The sequence below is a fragment of the Marmota monax genome, unplaced genomic scaffold, assembly GCF_021218885.2.
Source record: "Marmota monax isolate L192 unplaced genomic scaffold, Marmota_monax_Labrador192_F-V1.1 WCK01_AAM20220418_F8-fsc00040, whole genome shotgun sequence".
NCBI classification, from domain to species: Eukaryota; Metazoa; Chordata; class Mammalia; order Rodentia; family Sciuridae; genus Marmota; species Marmota monax.
In genome coordinates, this window is record NW_026692782.1 from 8,604,917 (window position 1) to 8,618,925 (window position 14,009).

The 14,009-nt window shown below is 42.9% G+C and overlaps 1 protein-coding gene across 10 annotated transcripts in view; it reads right to left on the reverse strand.

The window, feature by feature from the left end:
* Positions 1 to 14,009, reverse strand: part of Psd3 (pleckstrin and Sec7 domain containing 3) — a 564,781-nt gene that overhangs the window by 254,354 nt on the left and 296,418 nt on the right. Inside the window, exon 1 of one of the 10 annotated variants that reach the window (XM_058580405.1) lies at positions 4,284 to 4,676. The exons of 8 other annotated variants lie outside the window; for them this stretch is intronic. The gene's annotated coding sequence lies outside the window, so the exon portion shown is untranslated. Of the gene's footprint in view, positions 1 to 4,262; positions 4,677 to 14,009 lie in introns of those variants that run through there. One more of the 10 variants, XM_058580404.1, reaches the window with a different exon arrangement.

A 14,009-nucleotide genomic window follows, 5' to 3' on the forward strand; every position in this document is an offset into this window, starting at 1 on the left:
AAGAAAAAAAGGAGGCAGAGATGGCAGAAAGGAGCAGGCCCTCCAGGTCTGACCATGGGAGCCTGCCTGCCTTTTGCCTTCTGTCCTTGGACATGAGCCAGGTGCCTGTGCTATCTATCCACAAAAACTAATTCAAGTAGGTTTTCAGTCCACAACAAACAGAGCCTGGAACAAAGCTGATGTGAGCAAGCAATAAACAACAACCAAAAAAAAAAAAAAAAACCAGATGAAAACTAGATGTGTGGAAAATGCTCATCCATATCAAAGGAGTGTGAGCCAAGACATTCAGAGTGCTTTGTCAGCTGTCAAACTGGCAAAGAAAGAAATAGTTGATAAGGCAGAGTGAAGTGTGGGAAGAAACGCACTGGAGACTGAAGTTCAAACTGACGAACATTCTAGTTTCAATAACTAGAAATGTGCATATCCCAAACAGCAACTACACTTCCATGAATTTTAAGGAAATAATCTCAAATGCACTACTCAAAAAGTTACTTGAGGGTATTTACTGTAGTGCTATTTATAATAAGAAAACAGAACAAACAAAATGAAAGATCAGCTATCAATCAATATTTCTCAAACACCATTCATCACCTTCATAACTGGCAAGCCCTCTGCCCCATGAGTTGATTGACTTAATATTCTAAGGAATATTAAATAAAAAGAGTAGGTTAAATAAAAATCTACTGATTTTTATTTAACCTACTCTTCAAATGTTCACTGAGTGCCTACTATGTGCTAGGAACTGTTCTAAGTGCTGGAGATTTAGCAGTGACCAAGACAGACAAAATCCCTGCCCCTGTGGAGCTTTCATTCTGGAGGATGCATGAGAGTACAAAATAATGACATGCCTAAGAATAAAAAATAAATAAGCAGGCAAGGGGAATATGAGGCTCTGCAGGAAGAGACTTATAATCTTAGAGTGGCCAGATAAGTACCCCCCAGAAAGGAACCTTTAAAATGTGACATTGGGGGGGGGGGGGCAGGTCAGGAGACTTCCTGTAGGAAGAAAGGAAAGAAAGCAAGGACCAGATGGAGACAAAGCAAGTCTAGTGTGCTCAATGGCGGGCAGAGCCACGCAACTGGACCACTCTGAGCAGGAGGAGGAGGAGGAGGAGGAAGAGGAGGAGACGAGGTCACAGAGGTATGGGGTGTGGACAGGGGGTAGATCGTGCATGCAGGGATCTATAGATCATGCTAGGGACTGGCTTTTCCTCTGGGTGAGATGGGAAGCCAACTAAGACTGAAGTAAGATGCAGCAAAAAAGATACAATAAACCACGGTGCCTTGGATCACAGTGGCATCAGGAGTGGCAACAGAGTTTAATTATTTTGAATTGTTTTCCATGTGTTTTAGAGAAAGAGCTGCCTAGACTGCTGATATGCTGGATGCTGGAGACCTAGTGAAATTGCCTAATGAATGAGGCCTGATACTCCCAACATTTAAAAGTCTTTCAGAGGAACAGTAACCACAAAATCATATGTTCGGTGTGCTAGTTGTAGTTTTATAATGCACATTAGAATAAATATATAACTATTAAAATCAAACATTCATATATTCCCTATTATTATCTCATATATGACAAATGGTGTCGTGAATCATACTTTGGGATGCATTTATGTCACTTGATACATTTACACCATAGAATACCAGACAGGCAATAATCATATATATTTTGTCTCTGTGCACATGTACATTCAAACATACACACATACTCAAAGGTTTGAAACATGTATGCTGCAATGGTAACAATACTAATTTCTTGATGGGCTAAAAAAATTCACTTTCTTCTTTGTATTTTTCCAATTGTCTTCAATGAACACCTATGTCACTTCTATAAATCAAATTTGTTTTTAAGTTTCAATAATTTTAAATATGCATGCACATCTTGTTCAAATCAAATTCTTTCATTTCTGAGTGGATCTTATAGTAATGCTTTTAAATATATATACAGACCATCCAGAGGGAGAGAAAGGAATGAGGACACCGACCTACAAAGGCAGGGAGGGGTGAGAAGAGTCATGCTTACAAACTAGACACACACACACACACACACACTTTAAAATCCAAAGGACAGCATACCACATGCAAAAATCAAGATCCAGAAGGTAAAAGAATGTGAAATGCTTTCAACTAGCCATGACCAGGCTTCTTGGCTACTCACTGGCCAGGGGCAAGTCCCCACTGAGGCTTCACTGCTTTGTGATGAAGACATCTACTGGACACATGCCAATACTATGACACTGTATCTTCAAATCCTTCTATGTAAATGTCATCCAAAACAGTACCCAGGTAAACTAAACACTGGCATGCATACACAGAGCTTAAGAGGAGTGAGCTCAATAAAAATCAGAATGGGCTCTAAAAGAACTCCATTATGCTCCTCCTCTCTGTTCTAATGATAGTATTTTCATAGATAACCAGAACTGCATGGAAGTTTCCAGCTCACATCATTTAGTTCTTGATGCTTTATTACTAACTAGCAAAAGACCATAAATGTACCTCGTCAGTCAAATAAGAGACAACCCTAAAATCACTCTGGTCAGCCCCAAGGACTTCATAGCTTAAGAACAAGGATGTCAGGGCTGGGGTTGCAGCTTAGTGGTACAGCGCTTGCTTCACATGTATGAGACACTGGGTTTGATCCTCAGCACCAAAAGTAAATAAAGATACTGTTTTTTTAAAAAAGGAACAAGAATGCCTTCACAATAACCTCAACCAGATCCACACCTGGCTTTACCTACAAGACATCATGCTGCATGTCAGGCAGACAGCTACTGGGGAGGGGAGAGTCACTGGAAATGAGATAATAGAGGACTGTTCTAAATAACTGCTGCGTACAGACACTGCCCTCCAATCTCTCTAGTAAAGAGCATAATTATAAATGTTCTTAGGTTATCTCATCTATCAAGTGAATCATAAGGCTTAACGAGTTAATAACACAGTGAAATCATGCCGTGCCATCTGACACAGCTCACACCTAAAATCACCCACATCCCTGAGCGGGGTTTCCAACTTCTCCAATAATCTTCAAACAATCCAAGAACTAACTCTTTATTGATAACATAAAGAGCTATAGCTTCACAATGTGATCAAGAAAATCAAGCGTGTAATCCCAGCGACTCTGGAGGCTCACACAAGAGGATTGCTAGTTCAAAGTCAGCCTCAGCAAAGCAACTCAGTGACACCCCGTCTCTAAATAAATTAAAAAACAGGGCTGAGGATGTGGCTCAGTGGTTGGGTGCCCCTGAGTTCAATCCTTGGTACCAAAAAAGAAAAGAAATTCAAGTATGAAAAACTACCTAAAGGTCATATCACTGTACCACTCTTGGCAAGTAGAGAACATGGGTTTCCTTGAAAGGAAACAGTCTGACCCTCCCGCCTTTGTCTTTCCTGCTCTCTGAAAACATTTTTGAGATCAGCAAATCTAAATATCATTATTCAATATATGTATCCTGTCCTTAAAAAATGAAACAAAATGAGATGGAGCTCGGGAAACGTTTAAATACATGCAAACCAAAGTTAAATTTAAAATAATAATTTTTAAAAGCCCCAATGTTCAACAAAAGCAAGTCTACAATGGCTCACAACCTACTTCACTGAACTGCATTTCCAAAAGCTTTTTCAAGGAGGCCTTGTTTGTTTCTCAGTGATCTCAAGCAGTCTCTAAATATTCTACAAATGCAAAGCCCTAGGAAATGGGCTTATCGTGCTACTGGAGAGGCAGACAACTCAAAAGCAGCATCACAGCAAGCAGAAGGGAGAGGCCCTGGAAAAGGGAACCAAATCTCAAAACACCACTTCCTTTCTCTGCTCTTTTAAACTGCCAGGCTGCTGTTCCTCCTCTTACCCAGAAGTGCAAAAGCTTCCCCTCAATCCTAACTTGAGAGTATCTGTACCACTTACAAGTGTTCAGATGGGTTAGTGTCACTTTCTGGCATAATTAATTCCTCAAAATTAGACAGAAAAGATATTTTGTCCACTGAATTTATAGACACAAGCCTAAAGTTCTGAACATTTTAGTATTTTTAAAGGAAAATGCTTTTCTGAGGCATGGAAGAAGAAAGCCAGCATGAACAGTAGGGCCAAGTTCTTCTCTGGAAAGAGCTACTGTCAAGAGCAAAGTTTCCAGGCTTCTCCTTCCACTGACTAGCTCCTCCTCATTCCTCTGGTCCTTTAATGGTGGAATCTCTGCTACAGCCCGTGAAGAGGAGCAAAAGGTGCTGGCCAGCCACAGAGCAGGAGAGAAACTTCTGCAAACGTACCCAGGAACAAGGGTTGCTCACCCAGGGAAAAGCAACAGTTTCCTCTGATGGCTCCGCAGCTCTGGAACACTCCCCTCAGTGCAGGCATCACCAACACAGGTCAACTCAACCCTGGCTCCAGCAGAAAAGGCTCATCCCCCAGTGCCTTACTCATCCCACAGAACAGGACTTGAGCTTGGCGGGAGCTCTCCCATGACACAGTGATGACACATAGCAGCTCCACACTGTGCTTTTCCTGCCTCCCACACAGCCAATGGCCCTGCACTGACAGATGTGGTAGTTACTTAGCAATACTTTGTGGTTACCTCACCCACCTCATTCACAGAGACAGACAATGCAGTGCCATCCTGCCATAAAAACTTCTCTTCTCCCACATATGGCAATGCCACATGACAACTTACAGTGTTACATGGAGGAACAGAATGCTGGCTCATGCTTAGTAGAAAGGAGTCAGCCCACTGCACCTTTAAGGATCCTACTGCTAACCCCTTTGTCCTCTGGCCTTGAGCAAAAGTACTCTTTGGTATTTCAAAGGAAAGTGATCCCCCAGTGCATACGCCAGAAGAGCCAAGAACTTCAGCCCACCTGAAGTGACCCGCCACATCGTTCTGCACAGCTGAGTCTCATACTCTCAGTTGCTCTAAGCCAAGAAGCATTAAGCCAAACCAGCTCCACACACACACTTTGGCCTCCCAGAAATGGCCTGGGAGTGTTATACACACTCCACTCACCTTAAACCAGCCCTCGTTGGACTGCCCAGGCTGTCAAACCTTTCAATGAGATTCACAATGGACTCTAATTTCTCTTCATTGTCATTACAAACATTCAGACCAAGATGATCATTAACATGTATTAAACACTTCCGGTGTTTCATGCCTCTTCTGAGACTTCTACAGGTAGGAAGGCCTTTAATCTTCACAACCCTATAAAGCAGGTGTGTCCACCTGACAGACAGTGGAATTGAGGCACATGGTAGCAGCCAGACGAGCTGGAATGTGCATCCAGGCAGCTTGACCGCACCTGCTCTACTGCTTGTGGCACCTCTGGTCTGAGGTACCAGTGTAGTGCAGCAGATTCACCAAGAGTGGTCAGATAGTGATGACATTCTGTAACAGCACGATGTATGAAGAAGAGTTTAAATCTTGTTCCAACATCACCATTAACTGTGTGATTTCAGATGATTCTCCCCATTTCCTTGGCCTCCGTATATCCATCTGCACAACGGGGGGTGGGGGGGGTATGACTAGATGAATGTGTCTTCCAACTCTAAAATTCTACTAGTTTACTATACCTGACATGGTCATTAGAATACTATGTGCTATTTAAAAAGTACTGAAACAAAAACCTAAATAGAGGATAGAAAATCCAGTGATTTGTTCTGTAAAAAATCAAGTTTACAACCAAAATTGCTTGGTGAACGTGAGGCCAGCAGTGACAATACCTGCCAAAGGCTGTTAGAAAGTAGTCACACTAACTGGTTGAAAGGAAAGAAGCACTAAGCCAAACCAGCTCCAGTAGACTTGTCCTACCTACTATGGTCACTATGTGCACACACACTCAGCTCCGTAGGGACAGGAAGGGAGAAACACGTTATGCATTCTTAGTGAGGACAAGGGCAGCATCCTGAGGCCAGAGTGGAGCTCAGCACCTATCCCATGTAAGCTTCTGAAAAAAACAGCTCCACTTTCAGCCAGCTGATAAGAGTGGGAGCTCTTCTTTACTTTAAAATGTGTCTCTTATTTAAATGCACACACCCGGATGCACAGTTTAAAAACCCCTATAGGGGAGCCACCACCCTTACTTGTCCTGAGGAGAAAAGGCTCTCCAGACACTGTGTGGAAGAAGTGTGCAACGTTCAAGCTGGGAAAGAGGAAAGACCTGGAGAGCGGGGGTGCTTTTCTGGGCTGCAACTAGTCATGTCTGGGTAATTCAACTATGCTGAAGATGGACAAAATTCTTTGAGGTTTTACAGCAACCCTCATCCACTAACGGGAATGAACCAACCTCAGGAAGTAGAGTATCCCACAGTGAACCATACCACCCAGGAGAGAAACCCTGACTGCGAGTATGAGGGCAACAAAATGAATTTAAGTGCATGAACTAACAAAGGGTCTCTGATCCCCCTTACTTTCATTAAAACCTGTTGTGGGGCTTGGGTTGTGGCTCAGTGGTAGGGCACTTACCTAGCATGTGTGAGGCACTGGGTTCAATTCTCAGCACCACATATAAATAAGTAAAATAAAGGTCCATTGACAACTAAAAAAATTTTTTTAATTAAAAAATAAATAAATAAATAAAACCTATTGTGTTTCCAAACAGAATATTCAAGACCAATGATGAGGCAGGGAAGAGCTGAGTGAAATCCTGTCCACTGGCCACAGAAGCAGAAAGTGGTGAAAGGCACTCTGCTGTTTCCAAGGCCAACAACTTATAAGACTTCACCATCTTCCTCTGTTAGCCAGAACACCAGGAAGGAAGAAGTACCTGAGCTTTCCACCAGACACGACTCGAGTCTGCTGACTGAGCATCGCACAAGCTGGCATTTTTCCCACAACCAGAGCAGCCCGGACCAAATCCACGGCTATTCTATACACTATGTGAATCCCCATAAACCCAAAGCAACCCACGCCTGCACAGTTCCAAAGTTACACACCATTTTATAGCTCCTCTGTGTTACAACTCCTTAGTGGTATAACATAAAAATGCTCTCAGCGGGGGCTTGAGGAAAAAACTGCTTTTTTTCAGAGCAATCTGGATGTTTTGTTTTTAGGCTCTCACAAAATTGTTTGGTTTTAAGTAATATTAAATCCCTGCTCAAAGGTGTTAGATGCAAGCATGTTCCAAAAAACAAGGACACCAGGACATTGACTAAAGAAAGCCTCATGCATGTTAGGGTACAAGGACCAGCCTCATAAGTCCCCTCCTACTAGGACATGCAGACACCAAGGCGTCAATTTTTTTTGAGCAGAAATCTATACCTTTTCCTAAAATTCTAACTTATGTAAGGAAATACTCACTTTCCATATGTTTTCTACAATGTGCCACTCAAGAGGCCTGTGTCTCTGCTACAGCTGTTAAACAATATAGCCGTGAGAAGGGTACAGGGAACCATCAAAAGCCACTACTCTTAACAGACAAGTTGCAACAAGAGGAATCAGAATCACTACACCTAAAATCTGAGCCAGATTGAGTTTCTCCATGTTCTCCTCCTGCCCTGCTTTCATATAATGAAATAGGAGGTATTAGGAGGATTCCTGCTCTCAAGAGAGATGCTGCAGAGAAGCCTGTATCCCATGGGCTCTCTCCTCTTCTAACAACAACTTCAAGATATAAATTCAATCTTTACCTGCACCCTGGACCCAGAGGGCACCAAAAAGAATATAAAGTACAGAGGAGGAGAGGAAAAGGCATGAGCATGTGGTTCTATCCACGGTTGCTCATCTGAGCTCTGTGATTACGGGAAACACAAAGAGCATGGTAAAACAAGGGGTGTATCAGGTACTGGTGAGGACCAGTGACGACGACAACATCCACTGTGCACTGACTATTCCGGGCACCGTGTTAAGCCCTTGGTATGCACCATCTCAGCTGGTCCTCACAACCCTAGAAAGCAGACATTACTGTAACTGTTTACAAAGAATTGGAGGTTTGCTTCCTGGTTCTCTTCCAGGGGCAATGCTGTAAGAAAATGGTCAAGTTGGACTAAAGACAGATACCCCAACAAACGGCATCCTAACCATACTAAAGATTCTACTTACTACACAGAGTCCTGGATGTCCAGTGGTTAGGTTGAGGGAATTCCAAATTTTTAACTGTGGGAAGACGCTCATTACTACTCTTTAACTCATAGAAATTACCCATAATCATCTAAGAAGCATATGTTCCCAGAAGAAAAAGAAACAAACACAAGAGTTCTCATAATTATTCTTCAAATATGAAGATATCAAAGAAAGGGAGGAAGTTCCCCTCCTCCCTTGGGGCCCCTGAGAAATCAAGAGGTGAAAGGGTGAAATCTTCTACATTTTTATATCTTCTCTAAACTAGTGCATGTATACATAAATAATTTGAAGTGGAAGCACTTGTGTCTCCATGCAGTGAAAACTTCCCTACCAGTGTTAACTATTAACGCCCACCTTTCCTCTTTTTAGTTCAAGGCCTCATAAGTAAACAATTTAGAGTAAACTTTATCTTAGCTAAAAAAGATCCTCCACCTATCTAACATATTTATAGCTCTTACTTTCTGTATCCTTAAACCCAAACCACACTGAGATTGAATCACTTCCAGTGATTCACTGATTTCTGAGCTAGGAAAATTTGTTTGTAGTTTCAACCACAACCTCTACCCTACTTTAAATAGACTGCACTGCTTTCTAATTACTAGAAACATGAGAAACACAAAAACTAACTTTTAAGGGAAACTATTCACTAACAGGGCTCCTTTGCTGTGGAAGATTTTACTCAGGAGAAAAACTGTATAGCCGAATTCTAGAATAAGCTACTGTCTGTAGCATTTACTCTGGGTATGAAGAAAATGACATCATTCCAGGATTTGGGATCTGAAACAACTGTTCCATACAAAACTGGCTACAATGACCAGTTCATGCTGCATTGATGGGAAAGGCTCCGAGCTCAGATCTAGGAATGTACAGCCATGGATGGCTCAAAGCATGTTCCATGAGCTCAAAATTTGGTCTACGTTCTCTAAAATATTATTTAAATAAAGGCACAAGAGTAACTGTATTCTAATAGGAAAAAAAAAAACATGAGGTAAAATATGGGATTTTGTATATTAGAATATTTCTTCAAAGGTAGCTACCAGCGTGTTTCATCATTACACTCGGATTTGAGATTACATTGCTCCTGGAAGTTTGCAACATTGATACAGATGCTATTTTGAGGAGAAGAAGAAGGGGGGTCACAGCAGTAGAGAAACCCTATGACCTCCTAGAGTCGACAGGGTCCACTGAGCCACTATAGCAGGGGCACTATATCCCAATGACAGTCCTCTGTGTGCCCAGATTCAGTGACATGATGTGTCACTTCCAGAGGTACCACAAGGGGCTCAAGAGACAAACAGTTCCAAACTGGTGCCCTGTCACCACATCAAGACCGCGTTGACTGTGTCAGTCACAGGATGGGGACCCTGAGCACTGTGACTCTTTCCCATCCCTGTGACTGTCCTCTCCATCCCTGCTGCCCACTAGTGAAGCTTCACAGACCTCATGGTGAAGCACCAGTAGAATCAACTAAACACCTAGTCTAAGAATTTGACCAGAGAAAATACTGAAACTATTGTCTTGAAGAAAAAAAATGCATAAATGAAATCCTTTGAATCTGTTAACCAACAACAGAGAACGAAATGCATCTGTAAAAATCCTCACTCATATTAATCCAGTTCACTTAAGTCAGTGGCATGAACCTCAATCAAAGCATTCTCCAGGATTAGAGAAAGTGGCATCCTACAGTGGAGATGGTGCATTTTAAACTTGAGGCAATTTGCCAAATCCAAAGTTGCCCTGTGGAACCAAAGGAAAGAAAACAAAAATTTCAAATTCCCTCAAGACCACAAAATATTCTCCAATAAGCAATTTAACACATGTGCTGAAACATTATCAGAAGGAATACAAATGTTTTGATTGGTACTGTCATTATCAAGAAAGCAAAAGCAAATAATTATCTGAAGAAACAAACATTGATGCTCCCTTTGCTAACCCCGACTTCAAGTTTCAAGTGCAAAATTTCAACCTGAAGGCCAACAGATGTTAGTACAGGCTTTGGGACAATGAATGTCCTTGAGGCTTCTGCAGAAGAAAAAACAGACACAGAAAGGTAAAGACTGGCAGAAAAGTTTACAACCCTGGAAAGAGACATTTTCTTTGGGAATGTAGGTAGCTGGAAAGTTCTAGTGCTGAGGTAGGGAACTCGGAGGGGGAATCTCGATCGTTTCTGGGAAGTTGTGCTCCTTGCAGAAAGTGCCAGAGACTGCTTATGCCTTGATAAAGTAATGCCAAAATTAGCACACGAACAAAAAGGAACAATCAATTTTAAAGCACTTTGTGGGACCTGAACTTAGTGCTGCCCCAATATTAGAGCAACCTCTGCCTTTACAGAGGTTTCAGGCTGTATTTAAGGCATCAGCCCAACCCAAATGGTCAACTCCTCTTCTCTCACTGTACTCCTCTCTAGTGGTCTTGCTAAAGAGGAGGAAAATCACAGGCTCATGACATGTTGGCTCTGGGAAAGGCCCTACGGGCTGCCTAGACTTACCACCTCATTTTAAACAAGAGACTATCTCAGAAATGGGTGACATGCCCAAAGTCACAGAACTAACGTGAAATACAAGAAACACTCCTGGCACCAAACTGCTAAATCTCATGCTCTCTTCTTCAATTCTAAAGCATGAAATCATTCTGCTAAGCATAGGGTCTGCCTACAATATTCACAGCCTGGATAACTAAGAATCAGAAGAGAAATATGCGGCCTTTTACCTCCTACATCGTCTTCAGTTCAGCCGCGTGGCTCAAACTTCTGCTTCCTTGTGAGAAACAAGGCCCTCTGAACAGGACTAGAGAAGGTGCAACCATCAGTCACCTACCTCATGGAACACTATCCCTGGGTTCACCCCAGAAAAGGTAAAACCCGGGCTTCACAACGAGCGTTTCCTATGGGTCAACTCAGAATGGGGAAAGGTATCTGGTGGGTGCTGCTTTTCCATAAGAGTACAGTGAAAAACCTCAACCAGTGTGGGCAATCCACATGAGACCACAGAACAGAAAATGCTTTCCCCACTCCACCACTGAGCAAATGAGAGGTGCAACTGCTAACTTTCTTGTGTACTCTACTGCTCTAATTCCAGTCTCATTGTTTTTCAATTTGTTCTGCATATAAGACCCTAACTGGTCACAGAGAGCTAATGGAAAAAGGCAGAATCTCATGTTTGTTTGTTTTTTGTTTTTTTTTTGGAGTAATGGATTTTGGGAGTTGGAATATGCCATGTGAATTATTTAAACACTCCAGATGAGTATATGAAAGCTTCAGAGAGAAAGAGATCAAAAATTCAGGACAGATAGAACTAGAGTCACGAGCCAAAGTCATTTGACCCCCAGCAGAATGCTATGACTAGTGTCACCATCAGCAGACTCTAGGCCACTGCACCTATCTACCTATGACGGCGAGTCTAATATCCTCAGCATCACACTGGCCTCACACATCCTCCTGGGATCCTCAGCATCACACAGGCCTAAGACATTCCAAGGCCACAGCAGCATAACAACTTAAAATCCTTATCCATCAGACACTAAGGATGCTCAGCAAGATAGACTAAAGCCAAAGAAATGATAAGGGACACATAAGTACATTTAAAAATTCAAAGGTGGGAATCCATGATGACTGAGCTATTCTACACAACAGACAGGAAAGGTAGAGGAGCAGGGAGCAGTACCCATGCCATCAAGAGAGCAGTGAAAAGAACCACATGACAGCACTAAGAAGATAGCTACTGGCCATGTAATACACAAGATCCAAAAGGAGAAAGTCCAAGTCCTGCCACTTCCTTTACCACTCCTGCTCTGAAAGTCAAGAAGGCGATATATCCAATTCAATCCAGAACCAAGTGGACGAACAGTTACATCAGACAGCCTCCAGGTATGTTTTCAAAAAACTGAGTGCAACCCAAGATAAAAAGTACTCCCACACCATCTAAGGGCAGGTGGATTTCATATTGAACACATACCAGATGGGGATCCCCATCCCTGGTCAGCAACCCAGCTCTGACAAATGGATCTCTAGCCTGAGTTTGCCACATGGCTATGTGGCCCTGATACCTCCCAAGAAGACCTGGGTGCCACAGGAGAAGACTGCCAACTCAGGAGATGGCCAGCTCCCACCGAGGCGCCGAGCCAAGCACAGAACTGAGAAGCAGCAGGTAACAGTGTTGGTGCTTCAAACTCCAGAGACTGCAGCTCAAATGAAAGTGCTGCCTGTGTTCCCAGGGTAGATGTTTCTGGAAAGGGGGTGTGGGTGTGGGTGTGGTGGTAGCTACCTGGGTTTTTTTTTATTCAACCTAAATTTCCCAGGAAAATATTTTCTTGCTACAAATAATTCAAGGAAGGAGGAAGAGGAGGAGGAGGAGGAAGAGGAAGAGGAACTTTCAAAGGACTAGATGGTAAAATTCCATATTGCTAACTGAGGAGCCCTTAGAATGGCCAATAAACTCACCCTGGGTTTGGGAAGAATGCACAAAGGTGGGACCCCACAGAGAAGGTGGGGAAACAGCCTAGGCAGTTTACTGTTCGATAAAAAGGTGGCAATCACATTCTTTGGCTGTGTTTCAGGTGGATATTCTGTGGTTCCCTCATTTTCAAGCTTTAGAAAATGCTCAGCTATGCAATTTCCACAACAAAGTCAAATCATGAGTGTAGTCAAAGTCACAGCAGAGGATGGACACAACAGCTTCCCAAGGTCAAGATGCCAGAAAACACAAGGCCAAACCCGCCTTGTGTCAACTCAATCCTTAGGTATATATTGACTATCTAAGCCCATTGGCCATACCTCCACCTCCAAATCTGAAGCAGCACTTACACACCTATCAATTAAGTGAATAATGATCTACTGGTTATGAAATGCATGCAAGGTAAAATGGTTGAACTTAGTGTCAAATCCTGATCAACAGAATCACCACAGACACTGCAAATGAAAGGAACTACAACAGAGACGACTCCTACAAAGGATGGTCATACACCCAGGCTGCTCGGGCAACTACAAATCCATGCTCCTCTTAGGACCTCTGCCTTTTGAAGCCATGACTCCTGGAGTTCTTTAGATGAATCAAGGACATTTTTCCATGGGTCTCTAACACCTGGTCTGGCTGATAAGGGCTAAGGGACTCCTTAACATGCACAAGTTCCAGAGGCCAGTGACTTGTCTCTCCTCACCAGGGCCACTCCTGAGCCTCCAGGATAGCATACCATAAAGGTCACTTTTAACTGTCCTCATGCTTATCTTTTAGTAGTGAAATACTGAAGAAGTACAAGAGTTTCCCTATTATTCTCTTCCCTAAAAATGCAGTCTTGCTATGGGTAAGCCAGTGTCCACACGTGATGAATGTGCTCCTCTGCTCAACAACTTGTAGATGAAGAGCTCCAGGAAAAACCAGGATGGAAGCCTGGTTCTGAGAACCAGAACACAGCAACGAAGCATATCAGGCACGACTGACAGAAGACCCTTCCCCTACCCGCAGGGATTACCGCCTCAAGCTGGAAGATCCTTCAGTCTTCCTTTCCCCACAGCAGGCATCTCCACTCCAGCCACCAGCTGCACAGCACCCACTACACCTTCAGGTACTCTCAGCTCCATGAAGGCTCACAACAGGTGAAACCAGAGGCCCTGATCAAAGACCATCAGCCCTGGGCAACCTCAGGGAGGACTGATGTCAAGGTCCGGGGATCACCAAGGTGGTCTGATTCTCACCTTGAACACCCTGGTCACACTTAAAAATTTTCCATTACATTTAGGTCTCAGAAGCCAACGTGGCATCTCAGTTTGATGTGGAGTCTCATTGACTCTCCTGCTTTTTTTAAAGAAAAATTTCCTGAGAAATTTAAAAGAGGAAGAAGAAGAAATTGCCTTATAAGATGAAGGCTTTAAGAAGGTTAAGGAAAGAGAAAAGGTAAGATAGTCATCTCCTTTCCACACACAAAGGTCTTTTAGTCCAACTCCTGGGAATTAAGGGGTGAAGAGAAAAAGTGA